Source organism: Protopterus annectens, chromosome 6.part0 (assembly GCF_019279795.1).
Source record: "Protopterus annectens isolate FY-2018-M chromosome 6.part0, PAN1.0, whole genome shotgun sequence".
In the NCBI taxonomy this organism is placed as follows: Eukaryota; Metazoa; Chordata; order Ceratodontiformes; family Protopteridae; genus Protopterus; species Protopterus annectens.
In genome coordinates this window covers 1,762,364,109-1,762,388,803 of record NC_056737.1, presented here as the reverse complement: position 1 = coordinate 1,762,388,803, position 24,695 = coordinate 1,762,364,109, and positions in this window count along the sequence as shown.

The window sequence follows — 24,695 nt, the reverse complement described above, 5'->3', positions numbered from 1 at the left end:
TGGCAGGAATGTTAGTTTGTTGCATATATTGCACTATAGTAGTACAGGTATTAATGTATTCCTGTGTTTCATGCTTTTTATCACAGGTGATCATCAGAGTGGGAGTGTGAGCCCTGTGCCACCTGATGTCAGTGGATCTGCAGACTCTGATGATGATGGTGGCCAAACTGAAACACAGTTGGCAGATGCAGAGGTTGAATCTGACACATAGGTTGACATATAGCCATCCCCTGCATTTCCATCGGATACAGCCAGTAGGCATATGCTTATCCAGTCCACTGAGCCCACAGATGTTGGACAGATGCAGGGCTGGGACATTGATCAAGAAAGTGTGGCTGTTGTGGCTTCAGTGCCTGATGAGTCTGTCTGGAGCCAAGGTATGGGTGAGATACCACACAGGAGGATCGGAAGAGACCTGTTGCCCTTCCTTCACCTGGTGCAGGTGTCACCTCCCATGCTACTCAATGTATGTTGAGGACCATCATGGAGTCACAGACACATTCCCATAGGTGCTCTAGACAGATGCTCTGATATAGGATGAGGTGACGTCTGCCTGGCCTCCAGTCCAGTGTCTTACCATTTCTGGTGGGATGATCGCATATCCAGACATTTGATATAGTTGATGAAATCAACAGTGTCTGTTGAGAATATGATAATAACAGTGTCCCACATGCTGTGTTAAAAGTGTTTTTGTAATGTCAAGCAAGAGCATACATACACATACAGTTGACTGCAGTGTGAATAGAACCATTACCTATCTAAGTGCACAAATTACAGAACACAGTATGTAATGCAAATAGCACAGCAGATGTCTGACTTTTGCAAGACTGCAGATGAACTTATAGTACATGGCATCAGCAGAGCTTCTTAGGTTCATATGAGGCTACTACCATAATGGTCATAGGTTCATAGGAGGTTACTATGCTAATTTCCTAGGGCTTTGTCAAGCCTACCCAAGTTGTACTATTGTTCCCTTATAGACTATGGTATGTAGTCCATGTTTGTGAATCCATGATCAGCACTAGTTGACCCCGTCTAAAAGTGACATAGGTGAAACCCCTGGGGTAAATCTATGCTTTCCCACCCAATTCTCCCAGTTACACTTAACTATGGTCATTTAGGGTCTCAGTTTCACATGAATTGTGAGTTTGTTCCATAGAAGCATCGATCTCTGGGAGACATATCTGTCTCTCCAGCATGTCCTGTTGATGTTTCAAGCAAAGTTTTGGTCCCTAGAGCAAGTGAGTCTTGTCCCATGTGATTTGCAGAGGTACAGCATTTCCTTTAAGTCAGAGTTCAAGACTGATCTGTAGGTCAGCCACAAGTTACCTCTTAACAGTCTATGCAATACAGAGTACAGTGACAGGGCCTTCAGTCTGTCCATGTAAGTAAGTGTTTCAAGTCCCTGGATTTTTTTAGTGAGAAACATCTGAGGTCTCTCCAGCTGCTGCAGGTGTCTGGTAAAATACATGCAAAAGGGAGCACTGTACTCTATCATTGGTCTGATGAGGAATGAATAAAGTGGAGTTATAACATCATTAGTCTTGGATGCTATGCCTTCACCTATGAGGTGTGCAATGTAAAGGGCCTTTATTATCACTATGGACACATAATGATCAAAGCTGAGGTTGCCATCAACCTGCTTTCCCAAATCTCTCACCATTGGGTTATAACACAGGGGGGTATTATTAATAGCATAATTTGCACACTTTGCTGGAAGAGATAATAATGCATTATTTTGGGTTAACTTTAAGTCATTTTTGTAGTATATTGACATTGTTTGGGGATTCAGTGATCACACCCAGTTTGCAGTCATCAAAAAACTTGTTGAGCCACAGGCCATCTTTTTTGCCTGATTTTGTAAGGAATACATTCCAACAGTAGGGGGCCAGCACAGACCCTTATGTGACACCACTGGTAACAGATCTGCTGGTAGAAGTGTAATCCCCACCTATGACTATATGCATTCTGTTTGTGAGCCAGTTGGCTGCCCATCTTATGGTGTATGGGTTAATGCCCAGTTGGGTGAGTTCTGCAATGATGTCTCAGTGAGGGATTGTATCAAAGCCCTTGGGCAAATCAAGATATGCAGTATGTGCTATTATGCCTTCATCCTGGGCATTTCTGACACTCTTGATGAATTCTACTAGGAGTGATCTGCCCTTGACAAAACCAAAGTGGGTGGGGTGAAGAGTTTGAAGGTCACCAATGTCCTTGTTGATAATGTCCAAGATGGTCCAAGACTAGTCAAGCTTATGGGTGTATAGTTCCCTGGTCAGTTGAGGGACCCCCTTTGTGCAAGGGTATTACTGTTGCTGTTTTCCCTCTTCCATGACAAAGCCAGCACTTAAACTGTGGTTGAAGAGAGTACCCCGTAGCTCTGCTAATTCTTGCGTTAGACTATTTAGCAAGCAGCCTGGGATGTTATACGGTCCCATAGAAGCTGTGTTTTTGGCATTGACGAATATGATTATGACCAGTTATTTGGAGATAATAGGTAGCAAACTGTTGACAGGTATGTTGTATGGTATGATCAGTGGAGACAGGGGTGTGAAATTGATGCCAAACCTGTCTGCTTACAGGTTGGCTATGTCCTCAGATTCAGTATGTGTGGTACCATCCACTCTGAATTTGGTGCAAAGCCAGGCCTTCCCCTTTAGATTATAGATACAGCTAAAAAATGCCTTGTGATTATCCTTAGCTATGGATGCTAATTTAATTTTGTAATTAGCTTTGGAAGACTCTATAAGATATCTAATTTGCTTGTTCAAGCTATGGAGGGTGCTCTTTTGCTGAGACTGTTTCCTCTTATTCCTGGACATCAGTTTCTTTCTCGTGTTATAAAAACTATTTATGCTAGATGTCCACCAGTGTGCCTTTTTCTTTTTTGAGCAAGTTTGATCAGTTCTGGTACAGCTAAGTCTAAACACTTGTAAATGTGTTTATACAGGGCATTTGCATACACTTCCATATAGGAGTCTTTACTGTCAGTGGTGGTAGTCGGTTTGAAACTATATATGACATTGCTTTGGAGACTATAGTTTGCTTTGCAGAGATTTTTCCACCTTTTAGATCCTGAGGGGATCAGGCATGATTGTTAAATTGAATGTGACTGATTTATGGTCAGACATTACAAGGGAGGGTCTCACACATGTGATGGTGTAGTAATCTCTCATATTGGTGAGTACTAGGTCAAGGACATTCGATTCCCTTGTGGGGGTGCAGACTAACTGTTCCAGAGCATTCATGTTTCAAAGTGCTGGAACCTTAGAGTGAACATGTTCAAGCTCATATATGTATCCCAATTGATGGAAGGATAGTTAAAGTTACCCATGTTCAGAGTGTTTGGCTGCATTAAGAGTGACTTAAGTATGTCCAGGAAGGCACTGTGTGGTTTTCATGGTTCATGTTGGTGGACTAGTAGCTAACAGTGATGTGGGGGGGTTCTCCTACAGTTAGATGGACTTGTAGCAACTCTAGGGTTGTACTGCTTAACCAGCCTTGAGATGTACTTGTCTTTTATGAATATGGATACATCTTATCTTTTGGGTCTTTCATGTTCATTTTATGGCCTGATTGTGTAGAAGGTGTTATAGCATTTCATGGCTGGAGTACTCTCTGTGGCTCTAAACTATGTTTCTGTCACTGCACAAACATTGACTTCTTTCCAAGTAAGAAGCATCTCCATTCAGTGTAGTTTCTCATTTAGACTCTTAGCATTAAGCAGCATAATGTTTAGTTTGTATTTTGAGGCTATTTTTATGTCAGGAAGTTTGCTCTTATGATATTCCCTAAAAAGTCATCATGGGGTAGGCAAGTACATTTGTCAATAACCAAAAGGCAAGAGGTTACAGATGAAGACCATCCCTGGCAAAGCAGTATGGTCTGTTGATCATATCATCCCAGCCTGACAGCTATTGGATCCCCCTGGAGTGACATCAGTAGGTAAACCAGATGTAGAAGCAATAATTCTTTTCCTGGGTGAAGTTAAAATGTTGCTTAAGGCTACAGACATGCCTGTCTGGGACACATAATCTGAGAGGTCAGAATTATTTTTCATTATATAGTCCAGTTTGGTACTTCTCAAGTCATTTACTCTAACATGATGTATGACAGAGTTGTAACTGTGGTTGTTGAGAGACTTGAGTGCATGCATGACTTTGCGGATCTTGGCACCTGACAGGCAGCTGACTATATACATTCTTGTCAGGTGGACATCTGTGTGTCTCACTATAGATTTGCCTATGAACAAGACAGTGGTTTTGAGGTGTTTTGCCTTAAGGGCTTAATGGGGGAGACACTGATACATTTGCTTTTATGTGTAGTGGTTCTGATGGGACTGTCATGTGCACAAAAGGTTTGCATTTGCAAGGTTTCTGCTCTTTTAGTAAGCTTCTAATGAGTGCTTCTTTATTTGTGGGTTTATGTGTTGTGCACTTGGTTTGTTGAGGATGGGAATTGTGTGTGCCGACAACTTGTGTGATATCTAGTTAGTTGTTACCTGAGAGAGAGAGCATTTATTTGAGATTAATTGTATACTTGCATCTCTCATATATTATATTCATAAGTTTTTGGAGGACATGGTTATCACTATACATGAGGCAATAGAAACCTGGATGTGTAAAAACACAGGTACCCTTGTTAAGCATATATAGATGGTCATTGTTAACAGAGAGATTTTGTGAGCAGCAGCAACTGTGCCAGTCTATGAGGCACATAAGTGCTACCCCAGAAGCTGTAATAGCCTCCCACTGCATGTGAAGCAATGTTCTTCAATGACCCTGTTGAATCTCAACCTTGACTACTGGTTGGGTGATTGTACAGTCGCCTCTGAGCTAGCACCTATTTCCCTCATGGACAGGGCCAGCTGGTGCTGCTCATAAACACAATCTGATAAAAACAACCATTCAACTATGCTCAATAAGGATGCTTGTGTTTTACATAGGTAGGCTTCTACACACCCTAGTGCTATTAGGCTAGTAACCTCATATGAACCTATGATGCTATGTGCCTATGCAGGCCTCACAACCTGTTGTCCCCAACATGGCCTGCTCATGTCATCTACTATAAGTTCACCTGCACTCCTATTCAAATCAGACTTTTGTCACGGCCCTTGTTTTAACTACTGTGACCTGTAATCTGTGTACTAAGATAGGTAGGGGTTATGTTCTCACTGCAGTAGACTGTGTGTGTGCGTGTGTGTGTGTGTGTGTGTGTGTGTGTGTGTGTGTGTGTGTGTGTGGGTGTGTATGTGTGTCTATACAGAAGAGCAAAGTGTGTATCCCACATTTACTTCTTCAGTGACATGGATTGCCAATATTTTGATGCCTGCACATGCCTACACATCCAATTCATGCAAGCCTCCCTACCTCTTGTCTCCCACATGACTTACTGATGTCATCTACTATAAGTTGACCTGCACTCCTGTATAAATCAAACTTGTTCCATGGCACATGCGTAAAGTACTGTGTTTTGTAGTATGTGTATTTAGATAGGTAAGGGTTTTATTCTCACTGTAGTCAACTTGAGGGGATGTTTGTGTGTGTGAATTGTTGCTTGACATTACAGAGAGCCTTTTACACCAACATGAGGAACACTTTTATTACCATATTCTCCTCACCAGACACTGCCGATGTCATCAGCTATAAAGTAATGTCTGACACACTCTGCATCAGACTTAAGCTGTGGTGCTTGAGTAAAGTACTCTGTTCTGTATACAACTCATGAAAACTGGAGCAGATGACAAAATATGAAAAACCAGTGACCATAAAACAGTTTTATTATATCCAACTCTGGTGCCTCGCCTCATTCAGCCTTCAGTAGAGTACAAAACTAAACACTCAATCACACACTTTATACATCACTACTCATTAAATTAAATCATTTGAAATTAATGCTATAATTAGTATATTAAAAAATAAAAATCACCAAACGGAGTGAATGCTCTACAAAAGGACAGCAACAAATAGAGAAACAGAGTAAAAAACAGACGTGCCCGTAGAGCAAAACAATGGAGGGTCCTCAGTCAATTCAAACACTCGATGAAAGGCAAAATAGAACTGCAGGTCACCAAAAAATCCAAGTCTTCTTGTTTGTACAAAAGGCAGTTTTATTTAAATAAAATTGGTAAGCGCTTTCACAAAAACAGCTTCATCAGACCATATAACATTTATCATTGAAACAGGAAGTTAATATATACTAAAAAAAAGCGCCAAATTAAAATCATTTAAAATGTATTTAAAGGTGTATTGTCACGATAATTCATTTTTTAGAAGCATCTCAAAAAATACATTAAAAACAACATCTTAGGAACACAAGAGCATATATGCTATAATGCTGAATAACAAAATCTATAAAAGCTTCTAATATTTAATCTTGGGTCTCCTTGATTTCAATAAGGGGCGTAGTGGCACCTTGCCATTAATGCCCGGTGGTATATCTGCTCTAAATCTGATGATCCAATTGATTTCTCTTGTTTCTGTGTGATTATCAATATCTCCCCTCCTGCATGTCCTCGAAATCTGCTCTAATATCCTAAACCTGAATTCATGACTAGAACCCAAGTCTCTCACATGTTACAAGGGCATTATATAAATGTCCTTTCGGATGTGATAAGTATGTTCTGCATCCTGTCCCTCAGCACTCCGTTCGTCTTCCCTACATAATAAGCAGGGCATGCTGTGCAGGTTGCCAGATAAACCACATCTTTAGACATGCAGTTGCCAGTTACCTTAATAGTGTAACTACCTGTTCCATGGGGGTATTTAAATACAGGGTCAGTCAAAATGTAAGAGCAGAAACTACACTTATTACAAGCAGTCATATATGGTCCATCTAAATTAAAAACATTAATATGTTGTTTAGGATAGCATAACAGCTGTTTAATATTCTTCTTATTACGGTAGATGAATCTAGGTTTATCACCAGTCAATTTTTTAATGGTAGGATCTACTGATAATACATGCCAATGTTTTAAGAAGACATCCCTAAGTGTTGATATGTCCCTAGTGTAAGAGATTGGAAAAATTACTTCACCTTTATTCATAATATCATCTTTTGATGAATGTATAGTTCCAAAACCAGAATAAACATCTACTGCACCCTCAGAGAAATATGGAGTAGCCCTGTCCTTTCTCAGCATGTCTATCGATTCCATTCCTCTGTTGATGTCCAACGTACTATAACCACGTTGCCTGAATCTAAAATCCAGGTCCTCCAGGCCTGAATTGAATTCCTGATCTAAGGGTGTATATCTCGATAATCTCATGGATTGACCACGGACTATGTTGCGATACACATAACCTGGGTAAATCTACTCATAAGAATACCCTGTTACACCGCACAAGTATGCACCCAGGTTATACATTCATCAAAAGATGATATTATGAATAAAGGTGAAGTAATTTTTCCAATCTCTTACACTAGGGACATATCAACACTTAGGGATGTCTTCTTAAAACATTGGCATGTATTATCAGTAGATCCTACCATTAAGAAATTGACTGGTGATAAACCTAGATTCATCTACCGTAATAAGAAGAATATTAAACAGCTGTTATGCTATCCTAAACAACATATTAATGTCTTTAATTTAGATGGACCATATATGACTGCTTGTAATAAGTGTAGTTTCTGCTCTTACATTTTGACTGACCCTGTATTTAAATACCCCCATGGAACAGGTAGTTACACTATTAAGGTAACTGGCAACTGCATGTCTAAAGATGTGGTTTATCTGGCAACCTGCACAGCATGCCCTGCTTATTATGTAGGGAAGACCAACCGTGTGCTGAGGGACAGGATGCGAGAACATACTTATCACATCCGAAAAGGACATTTATATAAACATGTGAGAGACTTGTCTAGTCATGAATTCAGGTTTAGGATATTAGAGCAGATTTAGGACATGCAGGAGGGAGATATTGATAATCACACAGAAACAAGAGAAATCAATTGATCATCAGATTTAGAGCAGATATACCACCGGCATTAATGGCAAGGCCCTTACGCCTATTGAAATCAAGGAGACCCAAGATTAAATATTAGAAGCTTTTATAGATTTTGTTATTCAGCATTATAGCATATATGCTCTTGTGTTCCTAAGATGTTGTTTTTAATGTATTTTTTGAGATGCTTCTAAAAAATGAATTATCGTGACAATACACCTTTAAATACATTTTAAATGATTTTAATTTGGCGCTTTTTTTTAGTATATATTAACTTCCTGTTTCAATGATAAATGTTATATGGTCTGATGAAGCTGTTTTTGTGAAAGCGCTTACCAATTTTATTTAAATAAAACTGCCTTTTGTACAAACAAGAAGACTTGGATTTTTTGGTGACCTGCAGTTCTATTTTGCCTTTCATCGAGTGTTTGAATTGACTGAGGACCCTCCATTGTTTTGCTCTACGGGCACGTCTGTTTTTTACTCTATAATTAGTATATTGTCAATTATATTAAAACCTTCCAATTACAAGCCACATTTATTCCTCCTGGATTTAAAGTATCAAACGTCAATATAAAAAGTGCTTATTTATATAAAAGTTTCATTTTTACATTCATACATGTATTTTTTTCTCTATTTTTTCCAAAATGGTCCCCTGCAAACCTGCAGGGTCCCCACCAAGGCTGTCCAAAAAATATTGAGTTAAGGGGCTTTCTGTTTTTTTATTTTTAATATCTCTCAAGTGTTCTTGCAGCTGTATTTTAAAAGCCCTCTTACTTTCTCTCACATAACATTTTCTACATGGACATTTAAGAGCATAAATAATACATTCTGTAGTGCAGCTAAAATTACCAAGAACATTAAATTTATATCCATTTATTGTTTCAAAAGTACAAACCACATATTTACATGAAATACACTTACCACATGCATTTTTTTTACAAATGTAGGAGGAGGCATAGCTTTTATATTTTGATTTGGAATAACAAATTTACTATGTACTATTCTATCTTTTATGTTCCTCACTCTCTTAAATGAAAATTTAAGTTGTCTGCTAAGTTCTGACAATTCATTAAACCTAAAGAGAAAATTCCAATTCTGTTTAATAATTTTTGTAATTTCTTCACTTATCAGGTCCTAATTAAGAACTATAAAAATATGTTTATCATCCTTAACTCTATTGTTTACCTCCCCTCTTCTGTCATCATATTTTACTTGTTGTTTCCCCTTCATAAATTTGTCTTGTGCGTTTTTGACTTCTCTTTCTTTATAACTCCTTCTAGTGAACGTTAACTGTCTTTTCCAATTCTTTTTCTAAAATCTCATTATTATTACATAATCATTTAACTCTCATAAGCTTCCCATATGGGAGAAACTTTATTAGATGTTGTGGATGGAAACTAGTTCCATGTAAAAAAGAATTTTTGTCTTCAAATTTTCTAGGTATAGTTGTTTCTATTCTTTGACCATCAATACCCTTTAGGACTGCATCCAAAAAAATTACTTGACTACCACAAGCTGACATGTCAAATTCTAAGTCAAATCTATTGACATTAAGTTCACTTACAAAATTATGCACCTTCTCAAATCCATTATAACAAATAAAAATTAAATCATCTATACATCTATGATACTGGAGGCCGTTTCTTAAAAAAAGAATTTGTATATACATACTCTTGTTCAATCAAACCCATCATCTATATATTGCATACATGGGGGCAAAAGAAGCCCTCATGGCTGTGCCATATTTTTGATGATATATGGTCCCATTAAATTAAAAAAAAAATTTTTTTTAAACTGAATTCAATCAGTTCTATTATATACATAACTACTGGCATATTGCCAAGTGCAAACTCTAATGCTTCAACCCCATTGTTATGTTTAATAGACGTATAAAGACTTTTAACATCTATGACCAGATAATACATTTCTTTTGTCTATTGTATATCAGTTATTCTGTTCAAAAAAATCAAATGTGTCTTTAATATATGAGGTTGTTTCTTTACTATATTTAACAAGTAACTATGTAAAAAAAATCCAATTTTATTCAAAAAATACTGACAGGCTGACACCATAGGTCTGTCTGAGGGGTCATACAGATTTTTATGCACTTTATGAACACAGTAAAAAGTAGCCATTTCACACTCATCAATATTAAACTTTTTGCTAATATCATCTTCTGAAAAATATCCCAAACGAAAGCCTTTATACAAAAGTTCCTAAGCTTGAATTGCTTGCTGGTATTGCTCTATGCATGCTACGTCATATGTATTTACATCATTTAAATGTTCATAACACATTTTAAGATACTGTGTATAATGTAATACAACTAATTTTGTGCCTTTATCAGCGGGTTTAAATATAAGCTCTTTCTTCATACCCATATCTTGCAACACTTGCCATTCTAGCTTGGTTAAATTGTATTTAACACAATGTTCATGTTTAACACATTCTGTATAAGCATTTTCAACTACAAATTAAACCATGGTTGAAAATTGTTGCACACCGTCATGGTTACATTTTGGAATACATTGGATTTTAAAAGGTACCATGTTAGTATCAAGCTTAAAATATGCATTACACTCATCACTATCAAATTCGAAAGCAAATGAATAAAAACTATCATCATAGGCTCATGGGTTCATAGGTAAGTAGTAGGCTATCTGCCCAAGGGCATTTATAGGCCTAGCCAGAGTGTGTTGGCTTTCACCACCCCCAAATAGGGCGTTGTATTCTATAATGTGTCTAATAAGTGATGAGTAGACAGGCACACTAACCTCATTTGTTCTGGATGTGAACCCTTTTGAGATAAGGTGGGCCACTAGAAGGATTTTCTTACCACCTTGCCAATATGATTATCAAAGGAGAGATTGCTATCTACTTGGGTCCCCAGATCCCTTATTACTTTTTCTGTATTTAGAGGACTACCACCTATGTGGTAGTTCATGGGAACTTTGTTTTTTCCATAGGGGGTGACTATGCACTTATTGGCATTCAGCTTGAGGCCATGATTTTGACACCAGGTATCCATCTCAGTGAGACCCTTCTGGAGGGTATCTGTATCAGCTGGAGAATCAATTATGGCCCCTAGTTTGCCATCGACTGTGAACTTGGTCAGCCAAAGTCCTCCTGTACTTACCTGTACCTCTGAGAAATATATACCAAACAGGAGGGTTTTATTCTCACTGTAGTCAACTGGGGTGTGTTTGTGTGTGTGAGCTGTTGTTTGACATTGCAGAGAGCCTTTTACACCAACATGTGGAACACTGTTATTACCATATTCTCCTCACCAAACACTATTGATGTCATCAGCTATAAAGTAATGTCTGACACACTCCATGTCAGACTTGAGTTGTGGTGCTTGCGTAAACTACTCTGTTCTGTAGTCTGTGTACTTAGATAGGTAGTGGTTCTATTCTCACTGCAGTCAACTTGGGCATGGGGTGCTTGTGTGTGTGAGTTGTTGCTTGATATGACAGAGAGCCTTTCACACCAACATGTGGAATAGTGTTATTGCCATATTCTTCTCACCAGTCACTGCTGATGTCATCAGCTATACAGTGTTGTCTGGCACACTTCAAGTCCGATTTGAGCTGTGGCACTTGTGTAAAGTACTGTGTTCTGTAGTTTGTGTACTTAGGTAGAAGTTATATTCTCACTGCAGTCAAGTGTGTGTGTGTGTGTGTGTGTGTGTGTGTGTGTGTGTGTGTGTGTGTGTGAGCTGTTGCTTGACATTACTGAGATAATTTTACACCAGCATGTGGGACACTATCTTGTCCACAGCAGACACTACTAATGTCATCAATTACATTACATTTTTGGATATGCAGTACCTCCACCAGTGCAGGGTCAGAGACTGGCCTGGGGGCCAGACAAAGGTCATGTTATCCTGTACAATAAAGTTTATAGTGACATGGCTTTTAATCTATCCACATACATCATGACATGGTGTGTAGGACATGTGTTATCTTGCTGAGAAAGTCCTGTGGTCTCTCCAACTGCTACATATGTCTGGTGAGGTACACGTAAAAAGAGCATTATACTCTATTAGTACTGTAATGCAGTCTGATGACAGTGTTGTCATACAATCTCAAGATGTCAATATTTGGTGTGATGTATGATATGCACATCATAGGCTTTTAATAGCAGTTTGGCCACTTGATGGTCAAAGTTCAGATTGCTATTTAACTGTGTTTCCAGTGCTTGTGTCACTGGATTTCTGCATAGCAGGACTGTTGTCAATGTTGTGATTAACATGGAACTCCACTTATAAGATGGACAACATTAAATGCACACATATCTGCATTTATTTGTAGATTGTGTGTCTTTGCCACTATTCAGTTGTGTGTGTTAGCTCCTCCTGTACTATGTTATCACCATTGACAGACTCAATGATTGTACTCAATATGCAAGAATCAGCAAACTTGGTAAGCCAAAGGCCATATACATTAGCCGGATGTGTCAAGAAATACAGTTCAAACAGTGAAGGGCTAAGAACAGATCCCAGGTGTTTGCCAATGGTAACGGCTCTACTGGTACAGTTTGATTCACCAACTGTCACATGATGTGTTCCCTCAGTGAGCAAACTGTTTACCCATCAACTGATGTAAGGTTTAATCCCCAGCTTGGTGGTTTTCTCAATGATACCTGTGTGTGTGATTGTGTCAAAACCCTAGGCCAGATCACAATAGGCAGTATGCACTGTCTTACCTTCTTCCAAGTCTATCACATGGAATCAATCTGCATTGACATCACAGATCAGTTATGTCGTGACTCAGCACATACATATTCCTAATACAGAGGATTACACCGATCAACACACTATCCACATGGCCTATGCTCCCATACAATGGTCTACATCTACATGCATCCACCTGCATTGGGGGGACAGCACCTGATACACGTATGTGTAGAGACATCCTGACTCTCCACAACTGTGAGATAGACCAACATGTCATCACGGACCTCTTCTACATGTATACTTGTAATATTGCTGGTATATGCAACAGGTCTGTGTGAGTTGTTACTGTTAATTAGGTCTGTTACATCTAATAGATGTCCTTAAAGAGGTCATTGAGGACATGCATGATAACAACAGTATCATCTTATGAAACTTGAACAGGTGAAGGCATTTGACAAAAGGTTGCACTGTGGTATTCAATCAACACTGTCATATGTGGTCATAAACAGCTATATCACCAAATGGGTAGACAAGTGTATGATATTTGTCACATCTAAATATGCTTAAATGTGTGACATGACATATATTTCAGATCCAGTGATCATGTCAATACATCAGGGGGTGTCTGCTAGGCCTTTGTCTGCCCCTTAGTTAAGTGATGGACATCACAGGAGACATACACATGCTGTGTCCAAACAGCTTCTTGAAGGAATACAACTTGTGAGCAATCATTGACTGCAACTGTGATATTAGTACAATACACACAGTTTCAACACATACCAGAGTCTGCTGCCATAGCCATGACAACATCTGCACTGACAAGAAACATAGAGGGATGTGTTGCATCAAGAAACAGACACAACACCCAAGTATAATGTGGACGTCACACCCTATAATCAGACCAATAAGATGTGACCTGTGTCCTGGGGTAGAGGGTAAGTGGTACATCCACCAGCATGTGGTCACAGTGCTGATGACTCCCTTGACTGTAACACAAGTACTGGGTATGTGAAGGACATGCACATCAGATGACATACTAACGGCATGTTTCCTAATCGTTATCACATCAATAACTGAGTAAAATGCACCCTTCTCCATGTACCTCTCTATACATGTTCCAGTGATGTATAACTGAAGTCTACCACCTTTGTTGTAGTGTGCTGTCACACATCTTATTGTCCATACCAAGGTATTCTATCTGTGGAATATACATGACAGTCTGATGGGGCAGAACAACAATCAAGTTATATACCAGATGCATATGTGACACCTGTTTACCATATGCACACATTACATAGATAGGTGTTTGACAACATTAATGGCATAGATATCATTTGTGACAGTGTAACTTGCGCCATTGATATAAGCCATGCACACAAGCCAACTTGCCTATATTGCCCATACTGTCACACACTGGTATAGCAGTGTCCCTCCTAACACCACCAGCAGATATTATAGTACCATGACAGTGCACATGGTTACTTTCATATTGTCTCTATGTATCATACTAGTTGTCCAGTGTGTGTGCAGATTCGTCTATCACTCCAAATCAGATATATTATGTCAGAAGCATGGGATTAGTGGTGACGTTATTCAGATATGTTCATGCTTTTGGTTGGTTCTTTTAATGTTTGTCATGATCCTTTACCTGTGGTTACCATGTTGTAGACCACTGCTGACAGTACACTCATACTTAGCTATATCAGTTTGCTCAGCTTCCCAATATGCAACCTACCTCAAATGTATGTCAAATTCCTGATAAATGTCCCAGCATTATTCATGTAAGGATGCTTACCTCACACAAACATCCTCCTCATTGTTATGTCACCTTGTGTGTCAATCACAGACCACAAATATTCATTGTACCGTTCATACTGTACCATATTGATATGTGCTTCTTGCTGCTACAACCACCCTCCATTGACATGCCTACCTCTGCTCTACATGCGGGAGTTTCATCTGTACTCTTTCTCTATGTTCATTCCTACAATTAATCTGTGTGTCCCTATTCAATACACATATTTCCCTGAGTGATCATTTTACATCGCAGTCCCTTGTCCTGTTACAGATCATTAACAGAGCTTCAGTACAGAATGCCTGGAATGGGATATTACAATACTCTGCACTGTAGGTACACTGTCCTGTACTGTGTTTGGACCATATACTTCACATTCATACCTCTCACATGTCCTGATATTCCCATGTCCAGATGTTTCCTTATCGAATATGTGGTTTCTGCCATATCACTGGGATGATCTCTGGACTGCTGTGACTCAATATCACAGACATTTGGGTGCATACCTCTCAGCTTTCCTGATCTGTGCAGAACGTCCAGTTGTTGTCTCATATTTGTGACCTTTTCCTCATAGCATGTTGTCTTTCTGGTAAACCATTGGCATGTCATTGCAGAGTGCAGTCAGTAACTGATGACTGACAATCGAGTTTCAAACGTCTTGCTCTTCAGAAAGTTCATGCTAATGTATAACTTATATATTCCATCAACTTCAGAACTTTGGACATGGAATACTTACAATCTGTCCCTTTTTCTGGCCCTTTGTCCTCCCATTTTTATGGCTTTGTCCATATTTTGTGCTCGAAGAGGTTGAGAGTGTTACATTCGAATACACTGCCATGTAACATCTATGCCAAATATGTCCCTATTACTGTTTATTTGTACTCTCATTAAGTTGGTCTCTGTGCAGATATGTTGCACTAGCAGAATGACAGCTATTTGTACAACCATACCTCTCAACTGTACAGATTTGTTTTTAGACTGTCCAGATTTTACCTCATATTTTGGTCTATTTCTCATACAATTGTGGTTTTCTGGAAAATCATTGTTAAAGTACTGATGGTTGAAGTCAGCAAATAGTTACAGATGTCTGAGTATCAGACTTCCTACCATTCTGAAAATTCATGGGAATGCAAAACCTGTCATTCTATCAACTTTCACAGTTTGTAAGAGCAATATTTAATAAGTGTGTCCCTAGCATACTTCCCAGCTGTCCAATTTTTGCAGAATGTGTAGGGTTTTGCCTCTTATTTTTGGCCTGTTCCTCATACACTTTGTGGTTTTCTGACAAATCACTAGTATGATCTGAGGATTAAAGTCACTTAATAATGACATGCCTTTGAGTTTCAGATTTCATGTCCTTCAGACAATGCATGCTAACACAAATTCTGTTATTCTAGCAACTTTTTAAGTTTATAAGAGCAATATTTCAAATGTGTGCATATTTTTTCTCCTTTGTCCCCACATTATGTCATACATTTTCCAGATTTCTTGTGCCAAGAGGTTGAGAGGTATGGTCTCTAGATGTTATCCTCTGTCTCCACATTACTTATGGCTTTTGTCCATATTTCTTGCTCTATGAGTTTCAGACATATGTGTACCATACCTCTCAACTCTGAGATGTTCATAGAATGTGTGGATTTTTGCCTCAAATCTTTGGTCTGCTCCTCATAAAATTTGTGTTTTTTTTTGCCATACCATCAGGATTATCTCAGAATTGAACTCACTAAACAATTACATACATTTGAGTTTCAGACTTCAAATCCTTTAGAAAATGCATCTTAACACAAACCCTGTTATACTATCACATTTCTAAATTTAAAAGAACTATTGGCCATTGTCCCACCCATTATGTCAGGCTTTGTCCAGATTTCTTCCACTAAGAGGGTGAGAGCTATGATGTGTCCAGCCCTGGTGATCACTGTGGCATTCCGCACAAATCTGTGTATGTGCTTTCCTTTACACGGACTCGATATACATGTTTGCGTACAAGGTTTCACTGTCAGCATTACTGTTTTAAGGGGTGAAACCTAGCTTAAGCATGCTGCACCTCATTAATATGCATTGTGTGCTGCCACACGCTAAGCACCATCACATTTACAGGTACACTCCGTGTAGGCTCTGTGTGGAGCCTATATGGAGTTTATTGAAACCTGCTGTATTTCTTTATTTGCGTGAGGTAAAAACTTATCCCATTTTAATTTGTCTAGGTATTTTGGTTTCTGATACCATGACAGGAAAGCATACTTCATCATATTAGTATTTTTCAGTCTTTGAGTGTCTTTCACAGCGCCTACAATCTACCCAGAATTGCCTCTTTTATAATTCATAATGAGTTGCATGTATTGCTAGCATATTTAAGTATGATTGTAAATTCTGTTTTATTATACCTGCTGCTCCTACTACTACTACTACTACTACTACTACTACTACTACTACTAGAACTGTCTGGGTATCTTCCTTCCACATTGCTCTTGTTTCTACTTTGCGAATCTTGGTAATTTTTTACATTGTGTCTTGCTGTATGTAGGACACTGTAATTGCTGGGTGTCACAGTTTCAGTGACAAATGCTACTTATGCCTTTTTTTCATGGACTACTATATCTGGTTTTCTCTCAACTATTTTTTGAACTAATGAACAAAACACAAGTCCCAAGAATAAAGTGCCTCACAAGAAAAAGTAAAGTGCATGGGACTTCAAAAGCACTAATTGTGTGATGAATCTTCTTATGTGATTGGTTAGTTCATATTAATTGCTGTAGATATATTTGAGGTGCTCTAAATGTTAGAATATAAATCTGATGAAGTGTCTTGGTTAGACGCGAAAGCGCTTATTCTTGCAATAAATTTCTTTTGTACTTGGGTAGCCATGTCTGTGCAATCACTGCTTGTTTTTTGTGGACTTTACTTTTTCATGTGAGGCACTTCATTCTTGAGACTTGTGTTTTGCTCATTTTATCATTTTGGTTCATCTGAGTCCCTTGGAGCATGGTTGAAGGTACTGCTATTGAATTGGATTTCAACCCCCAGGTTAATGTTTCCAACAATAAACTGAATCTTTTAAAAGAATGCCGTTGGAAGAAAGTTATCCTCTCTTGCTGTTTGATATGAATGTTGCTTTGAACAATGCAAATTGAATAGTGGAAAATGAGAGACTGTTAAAAGATATGAGAGAGATTAACAATAAGTTGATTAAACTGAAACACACTCAATGGCAATGCAAAACATTGAAGTGTGCCTGTGCTTTAAAGTTATTCCACTGGGCCTAAGGATACTTAAAATGCCCACATATGGCTCCCTTTTCCCTGATTTATTAGTCAAATGAAAACAAATGAATATAGAAATGAGCTATGGATATATGAAATTGATAATTGACCATCATATGGCCACTGAGAACAAGCTGTCTAGTGAGATTATTGCTTTGCAAAATGAGATTTCTTTGTTGTGACATCTGATAGATGCAACTTATTTTTTGAAGAACTCACTAATGATAAAATAGCATAGGAATTTCATATACATCAGCAAAAGAAAAAAAAGCTTTAAAGGGACTATGTGATTTTTCTAAGGACAATGTTTTTTCATGGCCAAAGGAACCAATTAGATTTAAGAGATGGAATGAGTCTACATATTGGAATCCAGAGTCATTCCACCAATTGAGCCCTGCATTATCAAATTTTGATCAATCACCACCTGTTTCTACCACTACTACCACCAATAAGGTGAATCATGACCAGTTCCAATCAGTTGCTGTATCTTCGGACTTAGACCAATCATCAGGGACTGGATTATTGAAATGTCACACTCTAGATGGGCTGAATGAGAGATCTAGTTCATTATCTACAATGACTGCAGAATCTGGCAGGCCCTGTTGCTCTATGCTGAATGTACATCTGAGCTCCAATTCACTTGATGTTTGCAAGAAACTTAAGGAGATCACCATTGCTGACAGTGCTCAGCAAAAGCCTTTTCCTTTTTTTTCCTTTTCCAATAAGGACAAACCAACAGAGGCAGCGAACATGCAGTTGAGGAATGAAGAAATGATCCATTTCAGAATAATTTGTAGAGGTGAGACTGAAGTAGAAGGGATTTGGACATAACTAATTTGTCTTTAGTTGCTAATATCTCTAATGATAACTTGACCACAGCTGAAATGTCCTTTTTAGAGAAAGGTTTGCCATTTATACTTTCGCTTAACACTGATATCCTAGATGCTGTGATTGATATTAAAGTTTTTGTTAGAAATGTTATGTGCAAGATTATGTTTGGCAATGTTAGTTATAATGATAACTTATTGAATTTTAAAAAACTGAGTACCTATGTTCCTGTATTTCATCTTGTGCTAGATACTTTTCATATAGCCTTTGAAGAAAAATTGTTGAAATTAGTTGATGCTAGAAAATATAGAAATGCTTTTTGTAACATATCAAAAGAAGAATGTGATGCTTTTTATTCACTTAGACATAATATGAATATAGTTATGTGACCGGCAGATAAGGGGGGTGCTGTCGTTATTATGGATCGGGAGAGTTATAATAACAAAATGCACTCTGTGTTATATGTTATGTGAAGATGAGACGTATGGGTTACTGACAGTGAATGATTTAGATAAAATCATTAAAGATGTTTACAGTACGCTATATGACATGTTGATGTGCTGACAGATAAGCAGTGACCTTATAAATATTTTTTAGTTAAGAGTCCCCTTGTTCCTATAATTAGAGGTTTACCAAAAATTCACAAAAATTATATGGAGCCCTCCCCAGACCCATAGTAGCAAGCAGTGGATGGCTCACAGAGCCTATGTCTATTTTTATTGAAAAGATGTTAAGACCAATTGTGGATAATGTTGATCCAGTTCTGAAGGATACTGAAAGTTTTCTATGTTCCTTATCAGATTTCGTGTTTTCAGATAAATATAAGACAGATTGTTTGCTTGTAACTATGGATGTGACATCTTTGTTCACATCCATCCAGAATGAGTAAGGGATTGATTATGTTAGACCGTTTATATCAAAAGATTGGAATTTGAATTGTGACAAAGTTATTTTGTACTGTATGCTACTTGAAATGGTCTTAACTCATAATGTCTTCACCTATAATGCTAAATATTATGTACAAAGAAAAGGTGTGGCCATGGGCACTCAGTGTGCCAATTCGTAAGCAAGTTTGGTCATGGCCCAATGGGAGACTACAGCATATTATGAAATGAGAGATATACTAATTTAGTGCTCTTTTACAGGAGGTTCGTGGATGACATTTTTTGTTGTGGGAAGGCTCAGTAGAGGACTTAGATGCTTTTATTTGCTATTTGAATAATAGTACACTTTTTTTACATTTCATATGCCATTGGTCTTTTGATAAAATAGAGTTTTTAGATGTTAAATTTTGAGAGATACTAATGGTATTTCTACCTGTAATTTTAGGAAAGAGTGTAAAAAGAATAATCTATTATGGGATGGTATGCATCCCCCCGCATATATGATAATATTATCAAAAGACAGAGTTTATGGACCTCCCACCTTATAAGCCTTAACCATGAAAATATGTTTAAGGAGCTAGAAAATTTTCTCCAAAGGGGTTATACATTTAATGAATGTAGTTTTGACAATTTGAAAAATAATATAGATTGTGAAGGTAGAGGTTCCCCTTTTTTTAGAGATAAGAATAATGCAAATAGTTTTAAGAACAGACATAATAATAATAAAACATGCAGGATGTTTATTCCTTTCACAAGGAATAATAGTGATGTTAAGAAAGTAATTTCCAATAATTGGAGAATTCTATTGACAGATGAAAAAATTGAAGAGCTTGTAGGTGAGATACCTGCTTTTGCCTACAAGAATAATACATCTTTAAAAAGGCTGCTATGCTATGAGGGTCAGAACAGCGAGTTTATGGAGTCTCAAAGGAAAGGGACATATGCTTGCAGAAAAAGTCATTTATGTTCAAATATTGGTGAGAAATGTACTTTAGTTCACCCCATTACTAAACCAGTATTGCTTTAATTGATTAAATGAATGTAGGAATATAGTATATTTAGCATACTGCCTCAAATGTTCAGCATACTATGTTGGTAAGACCAACAGAACTTTAAGGGAACATATTAGAGAGCATATTTATGCCATCAATAAAGAGGATTAAACAAATAATTTAGCTAGGCATGTGTTGAAACTAGGGACGTCTCATATGTTTAGGTTTTTGGTTCTAGGACCAATTCATAAGAGCTCTAGACTAGGTAACATTAGAAATATGACAGAGAAAATAGAAACCAAATTTATAATTAATTTGAGATCAGATAGAGACTGTGAACTTATTGACAGGGTCTCTGTTAAACCTTTTTTATTAGATAGATCTTTGAATAAGTAATTGTTTACGCATTTTAACTGTGCCTTATTTAGTGTTTATATTATATATTTTATATGATTTTTAACTTTGTAATGTTATGCTTCATATATGTTAATCAGGTGCCAATGTTTTAGTTAGAGGAGCACTAATTGTATGATAAATCATCTTATGTGATTGATTAGTTTGTATTAATTGCTGTAGATATATTTGAGGTGTTGTAAATGTTAGAATATGAATCTGATGAAGTGTCTTGGTTAGACGTGAAAGCACTTATTCCTGCAATAAATTTATTTTGTACCTGGGTAGCCATGTCTGTCCACTCACTGGTTATTTTTTAACTGCTGATAATGGATGATTGCATGTCATATAAACATCATCATTCTCCACAATGCTTTGAGGTTTATGTTTCTAATTCTTCTCAGCTGCTTCTATATTGTAGTGTTTGCACAATCCGCAGTGCAGCAGTCTTGTCATTTCATTGTACCTTTCAGTATACAAGCCATCTGCCATGAGTGTTACACTTAGAAACAAGGTTTGCAACTGTTTCTAGTTGTCTTTTGCATAATCTGTATTTGTCTGTTTCTACAATGTTTGTAATGGAGTTTGTAAACCAACATATACAATGTCTACTCTCCTGGGTTATCAGTATTAGCCTTTCATCTCTTGGTTTCAATTCACCCTGCTTAACTGGTTCTATATTATAGCATCAAAGTTCAAAAACTTCGAATGTTGTAATATCGAACCCAGTAGAGCGAACAGTTGAAATAGTGATGCTGCAGAACACCAAATACTTTCCTAGGGAAAGTATTCAGTAGGCCGTTTCTGCAGCTTTGCTATTTCCTCAACTGTGGAGCAAAGGTAATGGACCGGGTTAAGGTAAGTGTGCGAATGAAGGTGAGTGTGTGATTGGGCATGGGTTAGGTGAGTTAGGGTTAGGGACCGGGTCAGGTAAATGTGTGATTGTGTGGATGTGAGGGTTACGGTGGGATAGGTGAGTTAGGGTTAGGGAGTGGGTAAGGTGAGTGTGTGATTGTTAGGGACCTTAGGGTTAGGGTTGGGTTAAGGTAAGTGGGTAGCTAGTGGTGTATGTCTGGTTTAGTGTAGGGTTTCATGAAGTGTATGTGTGTGGATTATTTATTTTGGTGTGCTTGAATTGTGCGTATGTTTGTCGGAACAGCACATTTTTTCCCCTGGGAAAAATTCGCTATTCTGACTGTTCGGTTTTCTGGTGTTTCGATTGAATGGGGCCGATATTATAACATTCAATGTTTTTAGACTTTGATGTTATAATATAGACCCACTTAATCTTTCTTCTGTCATATCTTGGCCAACATAAGGCTTCTGCAAGTGATCTCTGTGCTTGACACTATATCTGTGGGCTTTCCTTTTATTTTTTGTTATCTGATAGTTTTCCTTAAATTGCTTATTTTGTTTTTTTTTGGCAAATTCAGTTCAGATTTTTGTCTACTCCTCACTTGATTTCCATTCCTGCTTTATTGCAAAAAGCTTCTGCAAAATAAAACAAATATGCCATCTTTGATTTCTTCTCTGCATGTTTTAAAAGGTTGACTAGATTTGGATCTGATGAGGTCAGCAGATATGTATGCAATCCTATGATTACAGATCTATACGTATAGTCATTTATAAGGTGCTAATTCCTCCTTCAGAGAGAATAATATAGAATCTTGGTATATGTGACAATGTGAGGTATTGCCAACTATGCCAGATGCCTACGGACAACATATGCAAGCATAGCTAGCTGGAGTTTTGTAAAGAATTATATGTCATTTGTGTATCAAACTGATTTGTATAGGTGCTTGTGTTGAAAATGTATTTGTAAAATTGCTTGTGTTAAAAAAATGTACCTGCAGTTGGTCTTGCTGGACAGAAAAAAGAAATGCACCTGCATGTCAGACTGCATTGTAACTGGGAAAATTAATATTGTAACTGAGGATACTGGAAGAGAAGAGGCTAAGCTCATCCCCAGCTAACTTTTAGAAAAATATCTTGAAATTAATTAACTTAATTTAGGCCATAAAGAATGTATCTCACAGGTCTTAATGCAGCCAGAGACAAAAAGTCTGTAATAAGAAGCCTTCTGTATTGTCCTTGAGGGTAAACTAATGGCTTCTCTGGAAGGGTAGAAGTTTGAAATTGTTTTATAACTTCCAGGAACTGCAGCAAATCTTAACAAAGTTTTAGGTTTGTAAGGTCACATCTGTGCTAAATCCTAGCAGCCCCTAGTAAAGGAGGGTAGTATGGGAACCAGAAGTCAGATAACCAGAAGCATATGATGTCATTCTGTAAAACAGCACAACAATGATGTTTTAATGCTAGATAAGACTGAATTCTCAGGAAAGTCTGTTTTTGCAACCTGATAAAGATCTCTTACCCACTTCATCTTGCCTTGCTTTAGTAAGTAACCAGAGAATAGTCATTCTTTAGATCAGTCAGGCAAATATAGTGAGATTAGTTAAGTATTGTTTTTATGTAACTGTGTGAACCTATCTGCTGGTGTTTATTGTAAACAGATATTTTTTTAATATTTTCATATTTTTATTATTTATTATTAAACATGTTTAAACTTTTCACTGTGGCTGGTCCTTTAGAGAATATTTAACCTTTGAGAATACTTATGTTTATTTAGTGACACTGTGTCTGCTCCTGGAAGCCTTATTGCATTGGTCAGACACTACCATTTGTATTAGTATTAATTTCACTCAGTATAATTGGGTTCCCATGTAAGAGCCTTTGAGTAGCTGGCTTTGGAGTACCTGGTGATAGTAACTACATTATAGGTTGGGCAAAGGGTAGCAGTGCAAGTAAATCTGTGCCAGCCTTTCCCAGGTGTGTGTGTGTGTGTGTGTGTGTGTGTGTGTGTGTGTGTGTGTGTGTGTGTGTGTGTGTGTGTGTGTGTGTGTGTGTGTGTGTGTGTGCACGAGCGCAAAAGTCAAATCTCAAAGAGTGTTTTATGTCAGCTGCTTGGAGCAGGTACACAGAGTACTGGTTTCACAGAGAGTATGTTGAAGAACTGCATTTGGAAATACTGTATATATCACTCTATCTTTGTTCCAAGTGAATGTCCCTTACCAGTGTCAGTGGTGAGGAAATAAGCTCCTTGCTTATTGGTCCAGAGAAGAAACAGCACAGTATACATTGATTTTTCTGTATCATTTGATAAGCATGAAGCATTTTTCTTGTTTTCTTGTCCAAATGATTCAATACTTTTTGTTGCCCATCATTCACCCAAAGTTGCAAGTTAGAATAGGAAGAACAAATTGATTTATAGCTTGAACTTTATTCATATATATATATATATATATATATATATATATATATATATATATATATATATATATATATATATATCAAGGCATTTTTCAGTGTTAATGTGAGTCTTCTGAACTATTCCTTACTAAGTTCTAGTCTCATTTGTTCATGTCTTATTGTGAATACTTCATCTATTCCCAAATATTTATGCACTACCTCCTGCTAAAATTTTTTTTATATCCCATTCCTGTCCTTCATGTACAAGGGTGATATTTTCTTGATGTTGCAGTTTTCTTTATTTAACAATTGCTTTTGCACATTTATCAAGAACAAATGTCATTCTAATATCGAATGGAAAAAACTTAAACCATTTGTATTTGTGCATTCAACTCCTCATCTAGTGAGCTATTCAATTTTAAGTCATCCACAAAAAGTAGACAAGAAATTGTTTAAATGAGGTTGGCTTCTAGTAGTCAAATTGTAACCATAGTCTAATCTGTTAACATCTTAATGGGTTAAGGACAGGACAAACACCAGTGGTGACAAAGAATCACCCTGGAATATCCCCCTTTTAAGTTTTATCCCTTCAGTAATAACTTGCCATTTGTCATGGCTCTTTGTCATTATAATGTAATTGATCAATGTAGAGATTAACTTACAT